The sequence below is a fragment of the Eleutherodactylus coqui genome, chromosome 9, assembly GCF_035609145.1.
Source record: "Eleutherodactylus coqui strain aEleCoq1 chromosome 9, aEleCoq1.hap1, whole genome shotgun sequence".
NCBI classification, from domain to species: domain Eukaryota; kingdom Metazoa; phylum Chordata; class Amphibia; order Anura; family Eleutherodactylidae; genus Eleutherodactylus; species Eleutherodactylus coqui.
Genome location: NC_089845.1, coordinates 162,864,889 through 162,889,261, shown reverse-complemented (window position 1 = coordinate 162,889,261; position 24,373 = coordinate 162,864,889). Strand labels below are relative to the sequence as shown.

Here is a 24,373-nt window from a genome sequence, read left to right as displayed (position 1 = left end):
AAGATTTCTGTCCGCATTCTCTCCTGATTTGGGTGAGAAGTCTGTCTGAATGTTTTTCTTGATGCTTCTTAAAGCAAACTTATCCTTGAGTAATCTCCTTTCAGACTTTGTATAATCTGGGCGGTGGAATGTGCGTTCCGGCGTCCTGTATGGTGTTGGACTTTTCCCCCCTTGTAATAGTATAATCCACACATAAGCCCCGCATCAAAGTCGCTTTGTATAACGTCTCCTTCTGAATGGTTTCTCCCGATGATCTGTCCGATCGTTCCTCTCCTCCCGCCGCTGCTGTCAGCCGAGCGTTAATAGGTTTATATGCAGAAGGCACCCCGTACTCTGTAAATAATGGCGCTTGTTACATATGCAGCGGACAGTTAGTTCGCCCCACGGGTGACTGGAATAGGACACAGATGTAGCAAACATCCTTAGGCGGCTTCAGACGAGCGCGTGCACGAATATGATGGCCTCAGCATAGCCAGGTTGATTTGCGCACATATCGGCACATAGTACTGTACTTTCTGCACACAAGGCCTGCTCGCATGCGCACACCTCCCATAGACGTCTATGTGGCCCGTCGTGTGCAGATACTCAGGACAATACTGCAGGTCCTGTTTTTTTCCACGCTCAGGAAATGCGCACAAAATACGGACGAGATCGAACCCATTGAGATCAATGTGTTTTGTTTTCTGCGTAATGTGCGCACAAATGCGTTCATCTGAAGGAGCCCGCAGAGAATAGAAACATTGATTTCAACAGGCTCGTTCTCCTCCTTTTTTTAGTGCACATTTCACGTGCTTGGGAAATGACGCAATGTGCGCACCAAAGGTCTTCAATAGTACAGTAATATGCAGCAAAACGATGTGCTGCGCCTAGGTGAGCGTTTTTGCTTATGTTATAATGTTGGTTCTGTTCTTATGCTATAATGCTGGTTCTGGTGCCGTGCTTATTTTATGATGTTGGTTCTGGTGCTGTTATTATGTTATAATGTTGGTTCTGGTGCTCTTCTTATGTTATGATGTTGGTTCTAGTGCCGTACATATGTTATGATGCTGGTTCTGGTGCCGTACTTATGTTATGATGTTGGTTCTGCTGCTGTACATATGGTATGATGTTGGTTCTGCTGCTGTACATATGGTATGATGTTGGTTCTGGTGCTCTACTTATGTTATGATGTTGGTTCTGGTGCTCTACTTATGGTATGATGTTGGTTCTGGTGCAGTTCTTATGTTATGATGTTGATTCTTGGACTGTACGTATGATATGATGTTGGTTCTGGTTCTGTTCTTATGCTATAATGTTGGTACTGGTGCTCTACTTATGGTATGATGTTGGCTCTGGTGCTGTTCTTATATTATGATGTTGGTTCTGGGGCTGTACTTATGGTATGATGTTGGTTCTGGTGCTGTTCTTATGATATGATGTTAGTTCTGGTGCTGTACGTATGTTATAATGTTGGTTCTGGTGCTGTACTTATGCAATAATGTTTGTTTTGGTGCTGTACTTATGTTATAATGTTGGTTCTGGTGCTGTACGTATGTTATGATGTTGGTTCTGGTGCCATACTTATATTATGATGTTGGTTCAGGTGCTGTTCTTATGTTATGATGTAGGTTCTGGTGCTCTTCTTATGTTATGATGTTGGTTCTAGTGCCGTACATATGTTATGATGCTGGTTCTGGTGCCGTACTTATGTTATGATGTTGGTTCTGCTGCTGTACGTATGGTATGATGTTGGTTCTGCTGCTGTACGTATGGTATGATGTTGGTTCTGCTGCTGTACGTATGGTATGATGTTGGTTCTGGTGCTCTACTTATGTTATGATGTTGGTTCTGGTGCTCTACTTATGTTATGATGTTGGTTCTGGTGCTCTACTTATGTTATGATGTTGGTTCTGGTGCAGTTCTTATGTTATGATGTTGATTCTTGGACTGTACGTATGATATGATGTTGGTTCTGTTCTTATGCTATAATGTTGGTACTGGTGCTCTACTTATGGTATGATGTTGGTTCTGGTGCTGTTCTTATATTATGATGTTGGTTCTGGGGCTGTACTTATGGTATGATGTTGGTTCTGGTGCTGTACTTATGCAATAATGTTTGTTCTGGTGCTGTACTTATGTTATAATGTTGGTTCTGGTGCTGTACGTATGTTATGATGTTGGTTCTGGTGCCGTACTTATATTATGATGTTGGTTCAGGTGCTGTTCTTATGTTATGATGTAGGTTCTGGTGCTCTTCTTATGTTATGATGTTGGTTCTAGTGCCGTACATATGTTATGATGCTGGTTCTGGTGCCGTACTTATGTTATGATGTTGGTTCTGGTGTTCTTCTTATGTTATGATGTTGGGTGTGGTGCTGTACTTATGGTATGATGTTGGTTCTGGTGCCATACTTATGTTATAATATTGGTTCTGGTGCTGTTGTTATGTTATGATGTTGGTTCTGGTGCTGTACTTATCTTATAATGTTGGTTCTGGGGCTGTTGTTATGTTATGATGTTGGTTCTGTTGGTGTTTTTATGTTACAATGTTGGTTCTGGCACTGTACGTATGTTATAATGTTGGTTCTGGTGCTGTTGTTATGTTATGATGTTGGTTCTGGTGCTGTACTTATCTTATAATGTTGGTTCTGGGGCTGTTGTTATGTTATGATGTTGGTTCTGTTGGTGTTTTTATGTTACAATGTTGGTTCTGGCACTGTACTTATGTTATAATGTTGGTTCTGGTGCTGTTTTTATGTTAAATTGTTGGTTTTGGTGCTGTACCTATGTTGTGATATTGGTTCTGGTGCTGTTAATATGTTATAATGTTGGTTCTGGTGCTGTACCTATTTTAAAATGTTGGTTCTGGTGCTGTACTTATGTTATGATGTTGGTTCTGGTGCTGTACATATGTGGCTCACAACAAGAGGCAGCACTCAGCTTCTCCACATGTGTGTACAAGTGACAGAAGGGGAGGGGAATTCTACATGGGACTGTTTATTAGATGTGCTGGAAGGATGTGGAACAATATGTTTTACTGTTAAGTTGGGGGGGTATGTTAAGAGATTGAAGGTAGGGGAGTGTTAAATATTTGACATGGGACTGTAAGAGGAGATGATGGGAAGGAGAGTGCAGTGTTTACATGGGACTGTGAGTGGGGAGGAGGGTGATCTTTCTTTGAATGGGACTGTATGATGGATGCAATTAAGAGAAGGAGAGTTGGACTGGATGATGGAAGAGTCAGTGGAAGGGACACTATAACTAAGAGGGGACTTAGGGGGTCAACATAACTAAGAGGGGCCACAGAGGGGCACTTTTTACTATGGGGAAATTACCGAGGGGTGCATTGGGGATACCTGCAGGATGGAAAGAGCAAGCAGAGATGAGTCATAGCTGGTAATGGTGGTCTTGGCCCAGCGAAGAAAAGCACAAATGCATGCCCCCAATCTGAGAACACATTACATGTGATCACTGGAGGTGACTGCACTATCACTGCGTAGAACTGGTATGCTGGTGTTGCAGCGGTTCTGGGATTGCTGCCAAGCTGATCATCTGGTGCAGGTTTTGCAGGTAGTTCTCCATCTTCGGGCCCTGGTGGGTGTGGTATTAGGTGAGACATGCTTAGCCGCACCTGAGGTTCGTTTTCAGGGCTATTTAGTCTGGCTGATGTTGGACTGAATTGCTGTTGAATCTTCAGTCTAGCTCTGGCTGTGGTCTCAGTCAGCACTCTCTTCTGGATCATTCATTTGCCTGCTGTATTTAAGCTAAGTTTGTGTTTCTTCTCTATTGGGTTTTTTATGTTATTCCCCTGTCCCACGTAGGGTTAACTAAGGACTGAGGTACGAGGTCAGGTACGTCCTTGTCAGGGCGAATTGCCTGTGTGTAGGCAGGTCCCCATCCCTGAGGTTATTTTCATAGGGAAAGAATTCCCATGTTTTGGTTTCTTATTGTTTGTACACAGCCTGCGCACATTTGTGTGGGATCTGCAGTTTACGGATCCAACGCGTCCCGAGCGGACGTGACATCGGGCTTATAAACGCTTAAAATGTCCTGTGTACCCAAAATGGAATATTGAAAGCATCAACTCATACTGTGAAGAACAATCTCTCTCAGAGCTCCAAGATGGGAACATAAAATGGTTCTGGCTCTCGGAATATGGCGAGATGAGTGTTCTACGGCGAAGTACGAAGGAAAATTCCTTAGACATATTTTGTATCACCGCAATCGTATCCCAATTTACATATAATCATAACGACGCACCTCCTGTTATCCCTCATTACCTGGATTTGACAGATCTCCACCTGATGGTAGACCCGAGTCCGTGGATCCCCGCAGACTCTAGCTGAGGGCCCTGCTTTAGGCTATTGTCACACGGGCGAGTGCGATATTGCGCTAGCAAACATGCGATTTCCCCACGGATGCGAGGCGATTTTGTGTTAATCACGCCTCACATCACATCAGGGAAGTAGCGCTCCTCCACCGCCGTTAAAAGCTTCCAGTTTAAATGGCAAACCTCGCATTATACTCGCACAAAACTCGCATGCCGTGCAATGCTTTGTCAGCCCCATGGAAAGCAATAAGTAAGGCGTTCGGAGGGATCGCCCAAAGATAGAACAATGTGGGGAAAGTCACTCTCGCAACGCACAAATCTCGCGCATTTTTCTCGGCCTAGAGACAGGTTCCGTTGCTTACCTCCTCTAAATACCTTGGCTGATATCTTATCTTGTCCGTTGCTCGTCATTTCAGAATAGAAGACGGAGACTTACGAGCAGCGAGATGCGTTGGGATGAGAATTCGTTTGCTCTTAGTTTCAGCAAATCTACGTAAATTATCACCATCGGGTGGCGCTCACCTGTTTATTTCCTTCCCCTATTGACTGAATTGTCTTTCAGGACTCAATTGAAATCTGAGGTAGTCTGAAATGATGGGACGCTTACATGCTACTTTTACCATGCTTTACACTGCAGCTGTGCTCTATCAGATTGGCTTCTCTGTATCAGCACAAGCTCAGCAGGAGTCGGTATCTGCAGAAAGGTTTTTTAAATCACACGAGGATGAAATAACTATAAACTACAAGTGTGAAAATTATTATCTACCTGAAGAAAAGGAGCCGTAATAAGAGGGCGGGGCCAGGGGAGGGGCTTTAATATTGTCTCTGGTATATAACTCTCACGTATTTTGTACACGAGCAGCAGTGGGCGGATACACAGCAGCCATCTACAAATGAGCTCCTTACTGCCAGTGTGCCCCGCGGCTACACACAGAAGCGCGACGGGGGGTGACGGGGTGAGGCAGGTGCTGACAAGGTGCGGCGGGTGCTAAGGGGGCATGGTGGGGGTGATGGGGCACAGTGGGTGCTAACGGGGCGCGGTGGGGGGATGACGGGTGCAGCAGGTGCTGAGGGGGCATGGCAGGGGGGTGACTGGGTGCGGTGGGTGTTGAGGGGGTGACGGGTTGCGGCGGGTGCTGACAGGGCATGGCTGTGGGGTGACGGGGCGTGGCAGATGCTGACGGGCGCAGCAGGTGCTGAGGGGGCATGACTGGGTGCGGTGGGTGTTGAGAGGGCGCAGTAGGGGGTGACTGGGTGCGGTGGGTGTTGAGGGGGCACAGCGGGGGGTGACGGGGCATGGACACTGAACTTCTACTGTTGGATGTGATGATGCTACAAGTGTCTACAGGACAAGTCATCTCACGTACGACCAAGAAGATCAGCGCTCATCCTACGGTGCAGCGCGGCAGAACATGCGGGCGCTATATAGAAGAAGAGCTTCCTTCTATCTGGTGATGAGTGACGTCCATCACTATACAGAAGAATGGCCGCCGGCGCTGCAGGATGAACGTCAACAGCAATTTGTCAACCTTCTTCTCCCCTTGTCCTCGGGGGTACATGGACGCTGCTAATCAGCTCTGGAATTCGTGTACTTAAAGGGGCTTTCCCATTAAAGACAGGTCTTCCCCAAACACAGGAGAGGGGGCAAATGTCTGACTGCTGCGCCCCCAGAGGTGCACCCCCATAATGTCTGGTATAATGAGGGGGGCATTGTGTCATGAGGACCCTCTGCTGTACAGTCTATGTGGCTCAGCCACTCAGAATCTGTGGCTCACGTCTGCGCTGTAATCCGGGCAGGATGGGGAGTGGGGAGAGGGACCCGGGCGCAGGGAGGTGCCAGTGCTGCAGTGGTGGGACCCGGGCGCAGGGAGATGCCAGTGCTGCAGTGGTGGGACCCGGGCGCAGGGAGGTGCCAGTGCTGCAGTGGTGGGACCCGGGCGCAGGGAGGTGCCAGTGCTGCAGTGGTGGGACCCGAGCGCAGGGAGGTGCCAGTGCTGCAGTGGTGGGACCCGGGCGCAGGGAGGTGCCAGTGCTGCAGTGGTGGGACCCGGGCGCAGGGAGGTGCCAGTGCTGCAGTGCAGTTCCCTCCGCAGGCCGCTCTCACACTGGCGTTTTTTCAGCGCGACGTTTGAAAAGCTGTAACTTCCATTGATTTCAATATGGCTTCTCGGTTTAGCGTTGGAAACGCTGATATTTTCAAACGCTGTCTGCTCTATTTTGGTGCTTTTCAGCACTTTTTACCGCACCTCACTGCAATGATGGGGCGCGCTTAAAAATATAGTTGAACACGTTTGAAGACTGTGTTGTTTGAGATGCCTGTGTGAGAGCAGCGCCCATAGCCACGGCCGGGGGAGGGGGAAGAGCTGGGAGCTGTGGAGGGCACAAGGGGCCGTGATGTTGTAGCCGCAAGTGAGGAGCGCAGTTCTGTTTCCATAGGAGATAATGCAGAGCTGACCCCGCCCCCAGCACACAGGTCCTGCAAGGTCACTAGGAGGTCAGCCCCTCAATTGGAGATAATACAGAGCTGACCCCGCCCCCAGCCCACAGCTCCTGCAAGGTCAGTAGGAGGTCAGCCCCTCAATTGGAGATAATGCAGAGCTGACCCCGCCCCCAGCCCACAGGTCCTGCAAGGTCACTAGCAGGTCAGCCTCTCCATAGGAGATAACGTAGAGCTGACCCCGCCCCCAGCCCACAGCTCCTGCAAGGTCAGTAGGAGGTCAGCCCCTCAATTGGAGATAATGCAGGACTGACCCCGCCCCCAGCACACAGGTCCTGCAAGGTCACTAACAGGTCAGCCCCTCCATAGGAGGTAATGCAGGGCTGACTCCGCCCCTAGCATACAGGTCTTGCATGTCATTAGCAGGTCAGCCCCTTCGTAGGAGATAATGGTGTGACCCTGTCCCCAGCTCACAGGTCCTGTAGGTCATTATCAGGTCAGCCCCTCCATAGGAGGTAATGCAGGGCTGACTCCGCCCCTAGCATACAGGTCTTGCATGTCATTAGCAGGTCAGCCCCTTCATAGGAGATAATGGTGTGACCCTGTCCCCAGCTCACAGGTCCTGTAGGTCATTAGCAGGTCAGCCCATCCATAGGAGGTAATGCAGGGCTGACCCCGCCCCCAGCTCAGCAGGTCAGCCCCTCCATAGTAGATAATGCAGGGCTATCCCAGCCCCCAGGTCCTGCAAGGTCTCTAGCAGGTCAGCCCCTCCATAAGAGGTAATGCAGGGCTGACCCCGCCCCCAGCACACAAGTCCTGCAAGGTCACTAGCATGACAGCCCCTCATAGCAGATAATGGAGGGCTGACCCTGCCCCTAGCACACAGGTCAGCAGGTCATACTCTTCAGAGGAGATAATGCAGGGCTAAACCCGCCCCCAGGTCACAGGTCCTGCAAGGTCAGTAGCAGGTCACCCCCTCCATAGGAGGTAATGCAGGGCTGACCCCACCCCCAGCTCATAGGTCCTACAAGATGATTAGTTGGCCCACTGGAGGACTATATAAAGTAATGAGAGCTGCGTCACTGGGCATTACGGCAGCAGCAGAGTAGAAGGAGTTATGTCCAGAGTGTCTGAGGGGCTGGAGAAGGACCCAAGAACATTGCAGCAGCCATGGTGGGGCTTGTAGAAAGAGACTGCTATAAAAGACAGAGAGCGGCATGAGGTGCAGAAGTGAGAAGCCATGGAAAGACACCGAGCCTGTGGAAGGAGAGAGAGGCTCCCAGAAAAGGACAGCACTCTGGATACAAGCCGGCGACAGCTGCACTCGCTGTACCTTTCACACCCACGGTGAGTCGAATCCGTGAGTGGGTGGAGCTCCAAAACTATGTATAGATGGTCACGCAATCACACTCCAGAAACAGCGCCACAACTGTCCATGGGTTATGAATGGTATTGCAGCTCAGCACTATTTAGGGTCGTCACCCTACCAGTAAACCACTGACCCGGCCAGTAATTTACTCTGGAGGCCGGTGACAGTATTTATTCTTTACTGGTCATATTAACGCTTTCCAATCTACTGTCTGACATCTAAAGACATTCTGATTGATGGCTGTACAGCTCAGATGTCGGAAGACGTCCGGCAGGGTATTCTTACTGTAGATTACTGACTGCTCTGTTGTTAGGGGCCTCTCCAGCATGTCACATACCACAGTTTTGGCTCTGGCCAGCAGGTGCTCCATTGTATAATGGCAGAAAGAAAAAGCCCCCTAGGAAACCCTGAATCAAAAATTGGATTGCAAAGGGTTAATGGCTGGTAAAAAAACATGACCCGGTGTGAGAACTGCCAGCTGGGAGGCAACCGAGTCATCAGCCGCTATAACTCTCATTCTGAAAATCTGGGCAGGACACCGCTGCAGAAAAGATCCTCATTCCACTCCCCACCATCCGCGCTGCATACAGTACTGGAGGAACGCAGATGCTGGGGAGAGGAGTGAGGATCTAATGTCAGCGCTGCAGCAGCACCCAGACCAGACCTTCAAAGTGAGAGTTATTGTGCTCAACGACATGATTGCTACCTGGCTGGAGGTACAGGAGTGGGGAGGGTAATTAGAGGGGGCGCTATAACTACGGGGGTCACTAAAAGCGGCACTCCTACTTTTGGGGCCACTAAATGGGGTTCTTATAATTACTAAAGAGGCATTACTAATACTACTGTGATGGCTAAAGGGAACACTATTACCACTAAAGGGGCACTATTACTATTGGGGCCACTGAGAGATGGGACTATTACTAGAGAGTAATAGAGAGGACTCTGTTAGTACTTGGGCCATTAAAGGAGGCCCACATATTTGTGTGCACTAAATTTGCGCATGCAGTACACAGAGAATAGAATTAATTGATTTCAATGGGCTCATCCCCATTTCCATTTTTTTGCTCACTTTGCGTGCAGGATAAAAACGCAGCATGCTCTACTTTTGTGCGCACTGAAGGTCCTTGTGGAAGTCTATGGGGGGGTACACAAACGGGGTGCACAGAAAGAACACATCTTGTCAGGGCTCAAACCCACAACCTCCTTGTGTTTCAGTCGGCAGCTCTCTCCGCTAGGCCATCCAGGACTTAGACAGTTCCCTTACTGAAACCTGGCCTTGTTCTGCATTTCCCAGATACCTAGTTCCTGCCTCCTGATCCTGACCCCACCCCTGTTCCTGATTGCACTTCCTATATAAGCCTAGCCCTGCCACTGCTGCAGTGCGTGATTATTGTGTTCCACCACTTTCATCAAGCTTCTCTTCCTCTGGTTCCTCTACAGGCATACAATACCTCCTGCTGCTGACCTTTGACTTCCATTGACTACGCTTCCATCTCATCCATTTGTACTGCATACCGATACTGCTGCTGACCTTCGGCCTCCATTGACTATGCTTCCGTCTCATCTATTTGTACTGCTGACCATGACTTTCCGATAACAACTCCTGGCTATTCTGTCTACTCCCCAGTGACTGACTCGGCTACTACACCTGCGGCTCCAATCCAGCATTGGTAAGACGTGACACATCTGGAACTACCCATGTAAAGCCACCCTAAGGCTACCAGGATCAGAGTTCTCTCATGTATACAAATTAATTAGCAATGATCATCGGAGAAAGAACAAGAGACATCGACTGTGTGTGAAGTCACCACTGTGCTCTTTCTGAGGGACCAGCCCAGTGTTAACTCCATTAATAGTGCAAAGTAGAACGAAGAAATGTATAGGGGTTCAATCACAGGGGACAGCACCCTAAGTTACACCTTATTGCACTTGAAAAGTAGCAAATTCTTACAAAACTTCAGTACTGATGAGTGAATACATAATGTAACGTGTGCATATATACATTAACTGCATTTGATAAGAGTAAGGAATGTAGATAATGACTAAATATGGGCTCCAGGAAACGCTCAAGCCCCCAGCATCAGGGACATGTTGCTTTTACGAGCTTCGGACTAAACTGTATTAACCCCTGAATAACAAGTCTAACCGGTCATCTTGATACTTTTACAGGGGGTTCCATCAGAGTGCTGCTTTCTGTATCTGTACCCCCTGATGTCAGCACACTGCGTGATGTATGAACACTTCTTCACTGAAATACGGACCGATTTCGCTGCGAGTCTATGTGCGCCCCACATCATTTTTTTGTTGTCCTTTTAACATGCGATACGATTGTAATCCGTTTTTTCATGTACGTGAAAAAAAAGGAAGGCGGCCCATGTGATGTCATTTGGAGTGAATGAGTGCGTGAAAAAAACAGATCACACCTGAGCCATGCAAGTGCCTTCCGTTTCTTTCACACCCATTGACTTTAATGGGTGCTTAAGGTATGCTAAACCGCCAAACACCATTGGTCCCCAAAAAATCGCACATGCGAATGGCTGAATTCACTTTAACTGCTCCAAGCTCCGTTCAAATTCTGTCAGTTGCAAACTCGGACTCTAAACTTGCCCTGTGAATCAGGCCTGAGGGCGCCTCCACGTGAGGCGTAGCCGCTGCCAACATTCCACAGTAGAAAATCGGCAGTGAATACGCAGTAAATCCACAGCGGGCAGTTTAGCATCTAAATGGTGCAGATCTGCCGCGGATTCCAACCTTTTCGAGGCTGAAATCCACTGTCTGAACCCGAAGTATAGGTTGACACGATGTGGTTTTAGAATTTCCACAGCCTTTAAGTTTTGTGTGAAGGCACCCTAAGCCGTCAGTAGTAGTGACAGAGGCATAGTGCGCCTACTAGTTGTAGTGCTGTCATCAGAAGTAACACAGAAAATGTCTTCATTCCAGCATCCAATACTCCAGCAGTTCCGATAATCTGGAATTTGTATCTTTTTGTATCTTTCTCAGAATTGCAGAATTATCTGTATGTCTGCAACAAAACTGAGCCGAACAGAGAAGTATGAGATCCGGCTGATTCCACAACACTCAGTGTCACCTCCAACTTCACTACTCTTCTATGTGAGTATCTGATAATATGGAATGTCTGATAATCCGACGCCTGTCAGACCCATAAAGCTGGGACAAGGCCTCCCTCACACGTGTGATGCGTAAAGCGCCACTATTTAAATTTACATGCTGGTATTTAGCATTCCTTATCATTGATGAGGAGCGCTAAATGCTCAGAAATCACAGGGCTAAAAATGGCGGCGCTGAAGAGCGCGGCATTCGAGTGACTGTGGCTGTGCGAGAGGCTACCATGAAAACAGTGAGAGCCTCCGACAGTATTTAGCGATGCGGTGAAAGCGCGGCTCTAAACGCTGTAAAAGCGGTGTGTGAGGGCGGCCTTAGGCTGTATTCACACGGGCAACTGCGAAACCGGGACCAGTGTTACACTTTTGTTCACATCTGCATATTTGCGTAGAACTCGTTCTGTTCTCGTGTGTATTTTTTCACATTGTTCGGTCGCTTGAAAAAAGTGCAGCATGTCCTATTTTGATGCGTATTACTCACCGCAATACACGATTAAAGTGGATGGGCCGGCGGAAGCATGTGCATTCGGGATACATAATGTATGTACACAGTGACTCCACTAGCAGAATAGTGAGTGCAGCTCTGGAGTATAATACAGGATGTAACTCAGGATCAGTCCAGGATAAGTAATGTATGTACACAGTGACTCCACCAGCAGAATAGTGAGTACAGCTCTGGAGTATAATACAGGATGTAACTCAGGATCAGTACACGATAAGTAATGTATGTACACAGTGACTCCACCAGCAGAATGGTGAGTGCAGCTCTGGATTATAATACAGGATGTAACTCAGGATCAGTACAGGATAAGTAATGTATGTACACAGTGACTCCACCAGCAGAATAGTGAGTGCAGCTCTGGAGTATAATACAGGATATAACTCAGGATCAGTACAGGATAAGTAATGTATGTACACAGTGACTCCACCAGCAGAATAGTGAGTGCAGCTCTGGGGTATAATACAGGATGTAACTCAGGGTCAGTACAGGATAAGTAATGTATGTACACAGTGACTCCATCAGCCTATTAGTGAGTGCAGCTCTGGAGTATAATACAGGATGTAACTCAGGATCAGTACAGGATAAGTAATGTATGTACACAGTGACTCCACCAGCAGAATAGTGAGTGCAGCTCTGGAGTATAATACAGGATGTAACTCAGGATCAGTACAGGATAAGTAATGTATGTACACAGTGACTCCACCAGCAGAATAGTGAGAGCAGCTCTGGAGTAGAATACATGACAGGTGTAAGTTGCAAGCAATTTCAGGCAGAGACGTACTTAAACGGGCCCCATATGAAATTGAATGGGACATTAGATTGTGAGCTCCTCTGGTGACAGGGTCCAATCTGGGGGGATACATTCTATACACAGCGCTGCAGAACATGTTGGTACCATATACTATACCCAACAGATAGTAGATAAACAACATTACATACCTGTTCCAAAGCATCCAAGGGCACCAGAGCAAGGCTGTCACTGGGTAAGATGCCCAGGGGAGAGATGCCACTTCTCTCTCAGCCTCTCAGATAAGTTCAGACGCAGCAAGAAAGTCACAGAAAGTTGATCAAACTACATCCCCAAATCCCAGAAGAGGCGAGAAAACGAGGTGGGCAGAGAAGCCGCAAAACATAAATGAGATTCCAGAGTTGGTTGGTGGCTGCTGCCAGGACAATGATCCTGAAGCTGGTGCAGGGAAAGCACTGTAGCTTCAATGCAGGGAGGGGATGAGAGCAGAAGTGTGGGGTAGACAAGGGAGGCCGAGCTGTCTGGGACTGCACAGAGGAGGGGCGGCCCAGAGGGAGGATATAGAGTTTCAGGAGCCACCATGGAAGAGACAGGGACAACTCGCTCCAATTATAGAGCAACTCCACTTTTCTGGGTATTTCTGTCCCCTTACAGCGGCTTCCGAAATAACCGGTGTGTGACAAGGACAGGCAGCAGTGGCGAGGGCATGGCGGGCGCAGGGCACACTGAGAGGGTAATTATGGGTACAGGCAGTTACACGATACCAGGGAGAGGATTTTTATGGAGCACGAAACCTGCAGGTGATTGTCTGTAATAGCAAAGCCGAGAATAAGTATATAAGGTGGATGGAGATAGAGCGAGATGTGATAGACACTGCATGAGAGGAAGATATGAGAGAGAGAGAGATATGAGATAGATAGATATGAGATAGATAGATATGAGATAGATAGACACTGCATGGGAGGAAGATATGAGAAGGAGAGAGAGATAGATATTAGATAGATAGATAGATGGATGTGAGATAGATATGAGATAGATAGATAGATATGAGATAGATAGATAGATAGATAGATAGATAGATAGATAGATAGATAGAGAGACACTGCATGGAAGGAAGATATGAGAAAGACAGAGAGCTAGATATGAAATTGACAGATAGATAGATATGAGATAGATAGGAGATAGATAGATAGATAGATAGATAGATAGATATGAGATAGATAGGAGATAGATAGATAGATACATAGATGATAGATAGATAGGAGATAGATAGATAGGAGATAGATAGGAGATAGATAGATAGATACATAGATAGATAGATAGATAGATAGATAGATAGATAGATAGATAGATAGATAGATAGGAGATAGATAGATGTGAGATAGATAGGAGAGAGATAGATAGATATGAGATAGATAGATAGATAGATATGAGATGGATAGATAGATAGGAGATAGAGAGATAGATATGATATAGATAGATATGAGACAGAGAGATAAATAGATATGAGATAGGTAGATAGACACATAGATAGATATGAGATAGAGAGATAGATATGAGAGAGATAGATATGAGATAGATAGATAGATAGATAGATATGAGATAGATAGATAGATAGATAGATATGAGATAGATGGATAGATAGATAGGAGATTGATAGATAGATATGAGATGGATAGATAGGAGATAGATAGATAGATAGATATGAGATAGATAGATAGGAGATAGACAGATAGATAGATATGAGATAGACCATAGATAGATATGAAATAGAGAGATAGATAGATATGAGATAGATAGATAGAGAGATAGATAGATATGAGATAGAGAGATAGATAGATATGAGATACAGAGATAGATAGAGATGAGATAGATAGATAGATAGATAGATAGATAGGAGATAGATAGATAGATAGATAGAGATGAGATAGAGAGATAGATAGAGATGAGATAGAGATAGATAGATATGAGATAGATAGATAGATAGATATGAGATAGATAGATAGATAGATAGATAGATAGGAGATAGATAAATAGATAGATAGATATGAGATAGATGCGTACAGAGCGCTCTGTCCTATAGGCGCACAGCGGTGACGCTCAGGTTGTGACACTAATGATTTACTCCTTCAGATGTCTTAGAAGATCTCTTGTGTCTGCAGTATTTCTTCAGGGCTGTATACGTCTCCTCAGTCTGTATACTCGCCCTCCGGCTCTTCATACATGTCATATAGCCAACCCCAAAGAGGTCTAATCCCTGGTTGCTTCTCCGTTATTCTCAGTCCTGGTTGGGGTGTGAATACTTCTGAGGACGTGTCATGGACTTCATTGTAGCTATTTCCATCAGGAAGTATTATAATGCAAAGACCTCAAATAGAACTTCACCTGCTGTCGGGGCGCCCGACGTTACCCCGTGTAGCACTAAGGCTGGGGGCGGGGGCAGACAGTAAAACATCTCCCTAAGGATGTAAAACAGGGATAAAGAAGGAAGAGACGGTCCTGCGAGGGCTGCATTATAGAGCTGCCGGAGCTGCACTCTCTGCTGCACAACATCCTCCAGGGTTTAACTTCTTCATCTTTAATATAAAGCAATTGGGATAAAAAGCTGCTGAACCACAAAGGGTCAACATTCACCCACATAACCGGATGTACGGTATACAGATGGTACAGGCTGTGGATATACTGTATATACAATAGGTAGTGCAGGGGGTGGATATACGATATACAGGTAATATAGACAGTGGATATACTATATGACGATAGCGCATATAATGTAATATACTGTATTCAGTGCATGAGGTAAATATACTGTATATAGATAGTACCGGCTGTAGGTGTAGTGTATACAGTGCAGGCAGTGTGTATATTATATACAGATATTGGCTATTGTGTATACAAATATTGCAGGTAGTTTATATACTGTATTCGGTGCAAGCAGTGTATACATTGTATTCAGGTAGTGCAGGCAAAGGATATACTGTATACAGATAGTACTGTACACAGGTAGTGGATTAAGTGTATACAGATAATGCAGGCGGTGGATATACTGTATACAGGTAGTGGAGCTATATACTGTATACATATGGTGCAGGTAGTGTATATACTGTATACAGATAGTGCAGGTAGTGTATATGCAGTTTACGTATAGTAGAGGCTCTGGACATACTGTATACAGGTAGTGCAGGCTATAGATATAGTATATACAGACAGTACAGGTAGTGTATATTCTGTATACACAGAGAACAGGCTCTATATATACTGTATACAGAGAGGGCAGGCTATGGACATACTGTATACAGGTAGTGCAGGCTATAGATATAGTATATACAGACAGTACAGGTAGTGTATATTCTGTATACACAGAGAACAGGCTGTATATATACTGTATACAGAGAGGGCAGGTTATGGATGTACTGTATACAGGTAGTGCAGGTGGTGAATATACTGTATACAGACAGTGGATATAGTGTATACAGATAGTACAGGCTGTGGATATACTGTATCCAACTGTCTATATGCAGCAGTCTCCAGCCTCTGCCCGTCTTCTTGGGGGTCTCCCCGTGTTGCCCCTCGCTTCTCAGCTGAATTAAAGCCTTCTTTCACAATTAGACGCTTGTGGTCATTTTCAAAGGATCTGGAGTTTCAGCGTCGCCGATCCTCCGTGACCTGCAGGCGGTATTTATAGAGCAAATTACATACATTAATGTACAGGAGGTGGTCTTCTGGGGCGGGTGGGACATGCACATTGTTAGAGGGCATCACTATGAGGTTAGACCCCGCCACGGACAGAAGACCATCTGTAGAGACACATGTCACCACGAGAGCAGATCCACCCGAGACGTGACCACGTCAGAGCCGAGGACTCCACCACAGCGGCTACACTGGGGGGGCTTGTTGGGAGCCCCCCAACCAGGAGGGTTAAGCTTCATATAAGGAGGGAACCTGGATATATGGAAGATGAGAAGAGAAGTCATGGCAGCAATCATCTGATCGCCATGAGTCCATCTTTCTTAACAGCTAGAGAAAAGCTACTATTGGCCGAGAAGCTTCGTCCGGCGGTCGCTGCAGGCTAAATGTAGTATTAAAGGGGTATTTACATTGCGCTTATCTCAGGTCCTGACCGCCACAGGCCGCGGTCTGGCTCAATGCAGTAGCTAAGGCGGTCTGGAGTTACGGAATAAAACAGGTAGGCCCCCTTACACTGTTTCTGTAACATTGTATGCTAGGCTGAAGGGAGACAATGTCCATCCAGTTCAGCCTGTTTCCACCTCCCTTGTTGATGCAGAGGAAGGCAAAAAGCCCCAATGAGGCCAAAGCCAATTTCCTTCCCGACTCCATAATGGCAGTCAGAATAATCCCCAGATCAACGTTTGTAACTCCCCTAGAAGTGAATGAGCGTAAGACAGTGGGCGGCTCTGCTTCCATAACCCAGCAGCTGCCTAAATGGAGCCGCTCACTTTGCTGCTTTATTTCTGTTAGCTCCCGTTCACTTCTATGGGACTTATGGAAACAGCCCGTTCAGCTATTTGAGTGACTCCCGACCACCGCAGTCTGCCAGACGGGGCCACAATGGCGGCCAGAACTAAAGGTAATTGTGTGTCCAGAGGTAAGAGCAACATGTATCAGACCTCCAAGGCAAACTGTGTCCTGTGGGGATGCTATGAAAAACTCAGGCGGGTATACCACTTTAACCCCTTCCTGCCCCATTATGTATATGTACTGTATGTCAGGGTAGAGAAGGGGTTACTGCAAAATGCTGTACATGGCTGAGCCTCTGCCAACTGCAGTAGGACCTAGCTTTGAATGATAGCCAAGGTCCTTCTGCAATGGCGGGGATTGAAGATAACACTGATTTCTGAGGTTTGCGTCTCACATGCTGCAAACAATGTTGATTGCGGCATGTACAGAGTTAACAGAGGGAGGGAGTTCCCTCTGTGACATCAATGGTCCTACACCATCTAATCCTGGAGGGCTAATGGGTAGCCATGGAAACCAGAGTCAGAACAGTTGCCTCCCCCCCTTCCCGGTCGCCTATAGCAAATACTGGCAAGGAAACCAGATAATACACTACAGTACAGATGTATTGCAGTGTATTGTCTGAGCGATCATGAGATTACAGGTCCATGTTCACTACAGAGACACAAAAAGAGTAAAAAAAATATCCCCATACAAGAAATCCCTTTTTGAGCGCCTTCCCTTTTTCCATAAAAATGAATAAAAAGAAGACCCCGTTTGGTAAAACCCCATCCGTAACGAGCCGCACAATGAAATGAAAAAAGGGAGCCAAAAGGCTTTAATAAAAGTGATCAACAAAGTGATGTGTAACCCGACAGGGTGCCAATAGACTGGAGCTCATCACACAACGAACAGGCCCTCACGGGGTGACCGATAGACTGGAGCTCATCACACAACGAACAGGCCCTCACGGGGTGACCGATAGACTGGAGCTCATCACACAACGAACAGGCCCTCACGGGGTGACCGATAGACTGGAGCTCATCACACAACGAGCAGGCCCTCACAGGGTGACCGATAGACTGGAGCTCATCACACAACGAACAGGCCCTCACGGGGTGACCGATAGACGGGGAGCGCTCTATCCTGAACCGACACGCGCCGCATCGTATCCCGTGTTTATACGAGCGACTGCTGATAAGTCTTTGTGTTCTTTTTTTGTTTCTATGGTAACGAATTACATCACATGAAAGCCTTATGTGTCTACTATGTGTGTTTGTAGCTTATGGCAGCAGTGATCTCGGCACGTGGAAAACAAAATGGCGGAGTCTAAGGCGATATTCACAGCGAATGAGAGCAGAGGAGGGATAAAATTCTTGCTTCTGTAAGGAAAGTCCGCGAAGGATATTCATGGTGATATGTGGCAGACATTGGGGGATCAATGCCCTCCATATTGTACAGTTAAGACCTGGGTGGCCACTTCAGCAACAACGATGAGAAACTTCCTGGATGACCGAGAGAGGTTGTTGTTCTGTAGATGGTCGATGCTGCGCACAACCTCATACTGGAGAATCGGCCAGCTGCAGGAATAGCCGACATCATGGGGGTTTATGGGGAACGGGTTTGTGTCATTATCCATGAAGAAGCCATCTGCAAAGCAGGTCCCCAAATGTCTGACAACAGATCAGAAAAGCATGAAGTGAAAACTTCCCAGTCCATTTGTCAGCGTTTCTGGACTGATAAGAACTTCCTGGATCGACTGGTCACCATGGATGAGACCTGGATTTATTTGTATCACCCTGAAACCAAGGAGCAGTCAGAGAGTGGAGGCCCAGTGGTTCTCAGCCACTAAGGTGATGGCATCTGTGTACAGATATATATAGTCACCACTAGGGGGAGCAGTCAGAGAGTGGAGGCCCAGTGGTTCTCAGCCACTAAGGTGATGGTGTCTGTGTACAGATATATACAGTCACCACTAGGGGGAGCAGTCAGAGAGTGGAGGCCCAGTGGTCCTCAGCCACTAAGGTGATGGCGTCTGTGTTCTGGAATAAGGAGGGTGTGCTGCTAGTGGACGACCTTCACAATGGTTCCACCATCAATGCAAGTTATTACATTGAACTTTTGGTCCAATTGAAGGCAGCTCTGAAGGCCAAAAGGCATGGCAAGCTGTCCAAAGGAATCTTGTTCCTGCAAGACAACGCCTCCGCTCATACTGCACAAGAGACCGCGGCAAAACTGGTGGAGCTAGGCTTCCAGCTGGTTGACCACCCACCTTATTCACAAGATCTAGCTCCCTCCGACTATCATCTGTTTCCAGAAGAAACACCTCAAGGGGACCAAATCTCACACCATTTCTGATGCCATGGCTGCTACGGATGACTGGTTTGAGGCACAACCGAAATCCTTCCTTTTGCAAGGCTTACAGAACTTGGAATACCGATGTAAGACGTGTGTTGGCATCAGTGGAGAGGATGTGGAAGAAATTGAAAGTTTCATCATCCTATCTCGTTTCTTTCTGGGTAAAGCCAAAGACTTATCAGCAGCCCCTCGTATATGTATATGTATGTGTGTGTGTGTGTGTATCAGCAGCCCCTTGTATATGTATATGTATGTGTGTGTGTGTGTATCAGCAGCCCCTTGTATATGTATATGTATATGTGTGTGTGTGTATCAGCAGCCCCTCGTATATGTATATGTATGTGTATCAGCAGCCCCTCGTATATGTATATATGTGTGTGTATCAGCAGCCCCTCGCATATGTATATATGTGTGTGTATCAGAAGCCCCTCGTATATGTATATGTGTGTGTGTGTATCAGCAGCCCCTCGTATATGTATATGTATATGTCTGTGTGTGTGTGTGTATGTGTGTGTATCAGCAGCCCCTCGTATATGTATGTGTGTGTGTGTGTGTGTGTGTATCAGCAGCCCCTCGTATATGTATATGTGTGTGTGTATCAGCAGCCCCTCGTATATGTATATGTGTGTGTGTGTGTGTGTGTGTGTATCAGCAGCCCCTCGTATATGTATATGTATGTGTGTGTGTGTGTGTATCAGCAGCCCCTCGTATATGTATATGTGTGTGTGTGTATCAGCAGCCCCTCGTATATGTATATGTGTGTGTGTATCAGCAGCCCCTCGTATATGTGTATGTGTGTGTGTGTGTATCAGCAGCCCCTCGTATATGTATATGTATGTGTGTGTGTGTGTGTGTGTATCAGCAGCCCCTCGTATATGTATATGTATGTGTGTATCAGCAGCCCCTTGTATATGTATATGTATGTGTATGTGTGTGTGTGTGTGTATCAGCAGCCCCTCGTATATGTATATGTATGTGTATGTGTGTGTGTATGTGTATCAGCAGCCCCTCGTATATCTATATGTATGTGTATGTGTGTGTGTGTGTATCAGCAGCCCCTCGTATATGTATATGTATGTGTCTGTGTGTGTGTATCAGCAGCCCCTCGTATATGTATATGTATGTGTGTGTATCAGCAGCCCCTCGTATATGTATATGTATGTGTATGTGTGTGTGTATCAGCAGCCCCTCGTATATGTATATGTCTGTGTGTGTGTGTGTGTGTATCAGCAGCCCCTCGTATATGTCTGTGTGTGTGTGTATCAGCAGCCCCTCGTATATGTATATGTATGTGTGTGTGTGTGTATCAGCAGCCCCTCGTATATGTATATGTATGTGTGTGTGTGTATCAGCAGCCCCTCGTATATGTATATGTATGTGTGTGTGTGTATCAGCAGCCCCTCGTATATGTATATGTGTGTATGTGTGTGTATCAGCAGCCCCTCGTATATGTATATGTATATGTGTGTGTACGTGTGTGTGTGTGTGTGTGTCAGCAGCCCCTCGTATCTCATTATTTGTATTATTTTTAGTACATTTATTCTATTTAATTTGTTTTTCACTTCATCTTAGATTCCATACTATCACTTCATCTTAGATTCCACACTATCACTTCATCCCCACAAGTGATTCTTGTTGTTGGGCTGCACTTTTAAAAACCCCGACAAGCATTGTTCATCCGAATTGCGCATTCCTGTCCTCCGGATCACCAATGTGGATCATTGCACTTCTGAATACAAGGAGTTGATGGGGTGGGGTGGGGGCAGGACCTACTCACCTCTCTAGTAAGGTAAGTTCTCCACTTTCTGTTACTCTCTTATTGGTTAGGATTGTCCTTGAGTGCTGGATCACGGGTTTGGATGGATGGCCGTGATTGACGCACTGCACAGTGGATGTCCATACCGGGCGGAGACTCTCGCCCACCCATTCAGGTGCACATATCAGTCCAACCAGGCAGAGGCAGCACCACCACACCAGGTGATTCTGTTCTTACCTTTTTTCCTCCAGGGGAAGCTGTTCCATTTCCTGTACTTCTCACTTGTGTATCTCTCACATAGCTCTGTCCATGACAAATGAAAATCCCAAATAATTGTCGTGTCCTTAAGGGGCAAATAAACGGCTTATCATATGATACGTAGACAGGTCTACTGGAGCTCTCCGTTCTGCCTCATGGAGGGGGTCTCACGTACGGCTCCCTCGCCATTATGAGACAACCACTAACGATGACCGTTGTAGTGATACTGTTAGCATCAATCTATCAACTCCTCTCCAGTATCCTCTCTGTGATCTGCTCTGCTCCCTCTACGTGTCTCCTCACTTTGCGTTTCCTTGCTGCTTCGTTCCTCCTGTTCTTGGGTTCAAACACCCTGCTGCTCCCCTGCAAGAAAACCAAAAACAAGATGGAACAAAGTGGAAAATTAGAAAAGGTCCTTTGTGTGTGTATATACTGTATATATGGATACTACCCGTTACAAAGTTTTAGAACACCTCGATTCTTCCACTTATTTTTGACATTAACACAGTTGAAGTCCGGCAAATAACGTTAAATGCTTCAAAGGTTAGAAAGTCGGTTGGAATCATAAAAAATGATTATGAAATTTTAACCTGAAACGCAACAATAGTCTGAATTTATGATTTCAACCAAAGGACTTCTATCAGGGAACGCATTAAGGATCGCTGCTCTGCAGCAGAGAAAGCAAAGTGGGGTTTGAAATTGGCTGCAAACTATTTCTTCAGGAGTCTCAACTTTTGTAGATTACTCTCCAACCCTCTGATTCTACATAACCAGTGTTGGAACAGATGGCATTACACCCTCTGGGCGCTTTCCTGTGAGCGGATATACGGCGACAGCGGTTTTACGGCTAAGCGCCTGAATGGGCGTTTTTCCGCAATCACGGCCAGTGTTTTCTCGTCCATGCACACGACCACGAGCGTCATTTTTAGCAAAAAACTACACCGCACCCCGGAAAACCCTTGCTCTGCCAAAATCCTGAGGAAAGGTGAAAGGTCCCTTGCAGTCATGTCCCTGGGAATGAGGATGGCCGGGAGGATGATGACCTTTGTAGATAGGCAGCACTGTACATCTGCTTTATGGTACAGGCATCTGTCCAGAATGACCTTCAGAGCGCCTGCGGGCTGCACTTTCCCAGCAAGTACATCATATAAGTTATACTGCAAAGCAAACTTCTGGCCACTATATAACTACAGGTGCCAACAAAGGTGCCCGGGCAGTGCGAGGATTCCACTTTTATCATATGTCATCCTTTGTATAAAAGTGCTAGAATATACTTTTTCTAGCACTTTTTCACAGTTTTCCAAAATCTCTGCTTGTTGTAATTGAATAGGGATCATCACTGTTTACTGCCAGTGGCTGAAAATCTGTCCTGGTACTGTGATGGACACAGAGGTGCTCCACGTCCTACAGATGGGGTATGTTCACATTGGACAGATATGCTGCTGATGTTCTGCTGCTGAACTATAGGCACAAAATCTGGAGCGTTTAGGGCTTCTTCAGACCGTTTGTCCCATTTTGCAGCCCTACAAATCACGGCCGCCGAACGGGACGAAACAAAACCATTGATTTCAATGGTTTCTTTTTGACTAACTGGTTTCTTGGCATTAATACTAAGCAAGAGGAAAGACAGGACTCATCTGCACATTGCAGAAACAGATCTGCCTACATTTCATTTGGGGATTGACCTTCGGTGTGGATGTCAGTTTATGCTGCAGATTTTCGCAACGGATTTCACCTCTTTCAATGAATGGGGTGAAATCGGAGACAAAGCTGTAACTCATGTAGATATTGGTGCAGATTGTGGTGCCCCATGTGGACATATCCTTGTAGTACAGGTATCAGAGTTGTGTCTTGTAATGAGCAACACACCTGTGTGTCCATCACATGATGGATTATAATCCCCTGGCAGTAAACAACGAAAATTTCAATCGAATGAAAGCAAGCAGAGATACTGAAAGGCTATAGAAAATCTGTACTTATTTCCCTGGGTCAGACACCGGCTTTGAATTTAACAATAATCTTTACATTAAAACGCTAAATAATTGTTTGCAGGAAACACTCCACAACTTTGTAATATTCTTTATTTTTAAATTCATCACCATTTCAAGATCTCTGCTTGCTGCCAGTGAATGCGAACACTCTTGTTTCCATTCAAAGGCAATAAACTAGCTAGTCCTGTTCTCAGCTGAGAAGTATCTGCAATTGTATCAAGTCTAGACAATGCTCTGTGAGCTAAACAGCCGGACTCCAGACTGATACATTGTAGCAAACTGGCAGAGAGATTTGTGCAGCTTCTTGTGATGTGTGTAGCTCACAGAGCACTTTCCACTCTAGACTGATGCAATTCTATCCCTTTCTCAGCAGGACTAGCTATGTGCAATCTATCATCCTGGAGTCCGGGCTGTTTAAGCTCACAGAGCATTGTCTGCACTGAATACAACAGTATCCACTTCACAGCTGAGAGTAGGGCTAGCTATATACAATGTATCAGTCTGCAGTTTGGGCTGTTTAGCTTACAGAGCATTGTCTACAATGGATACAACCGTATCACTTTTCAGCTAAGAACAGGACTAGTTATGTACAGGCTTAATGCCCTGAATGGAAACAGTAGTGTTCTGATTCACTGACAGCAAACCTATATGAAGAATTGGTAATTCTTGAGTTTGGGTCAACTTTTTTAGGTAAAGATAATCTAAAGAGAACCTTCTAGAAATCTTGCGGAGGCCACATAATTCCATTTATAGGGAGAGGTCCTTCTTGTCCGGTGGGATTGTACGGCCCCTCCAGCCCCGTGACAAGTGAACGCTTTACAAGACTTCTACTTTACGTTCTGCTAATGCAGCAATTCCACTGCCAGTAAATAGTTGTGTGATTTATCTTTTCCGTGCCCCGGGCGACCAGAACCGCGTGTAGAAGTGATATTTACAAGCCTCTTGCATACAAAGGACGAGTGTCACAGATAAGTACATATGCGCGGGGAGACCGTCACACACAATGAGAAGAGTCATAGAGCTTACGGGAAATACGAAATATCGCCCCCCGAGTGGGAAAGTGGGGAA

The 24,373-nt window shown here is 46.2% G+C and overlaps 1 protein-coding gene across 1 annotated transcript in view; it reads right to left on the bottom strand.

Moving 5' to 3' along the window:
* Window positions 1-13,006, bottom strand: part of COL22A1 (collagen type XXII alpha 1 chain) — a 355,966-nt gene extending 342,960 nt beyond the window's left edge. The window contains exon 1 of the mRNA XM_066578764.1: window positions 12,679-13,006. The gene's annotated coding sequence lies outside the window, so the exon portion shown is untranslated. The remainder of the gene's footprint in view (window positions 1-12,678) is intronic.
* Between the last annotated feature and the right edge of the window lie 11,367 nt (window positions 13,007-24,373).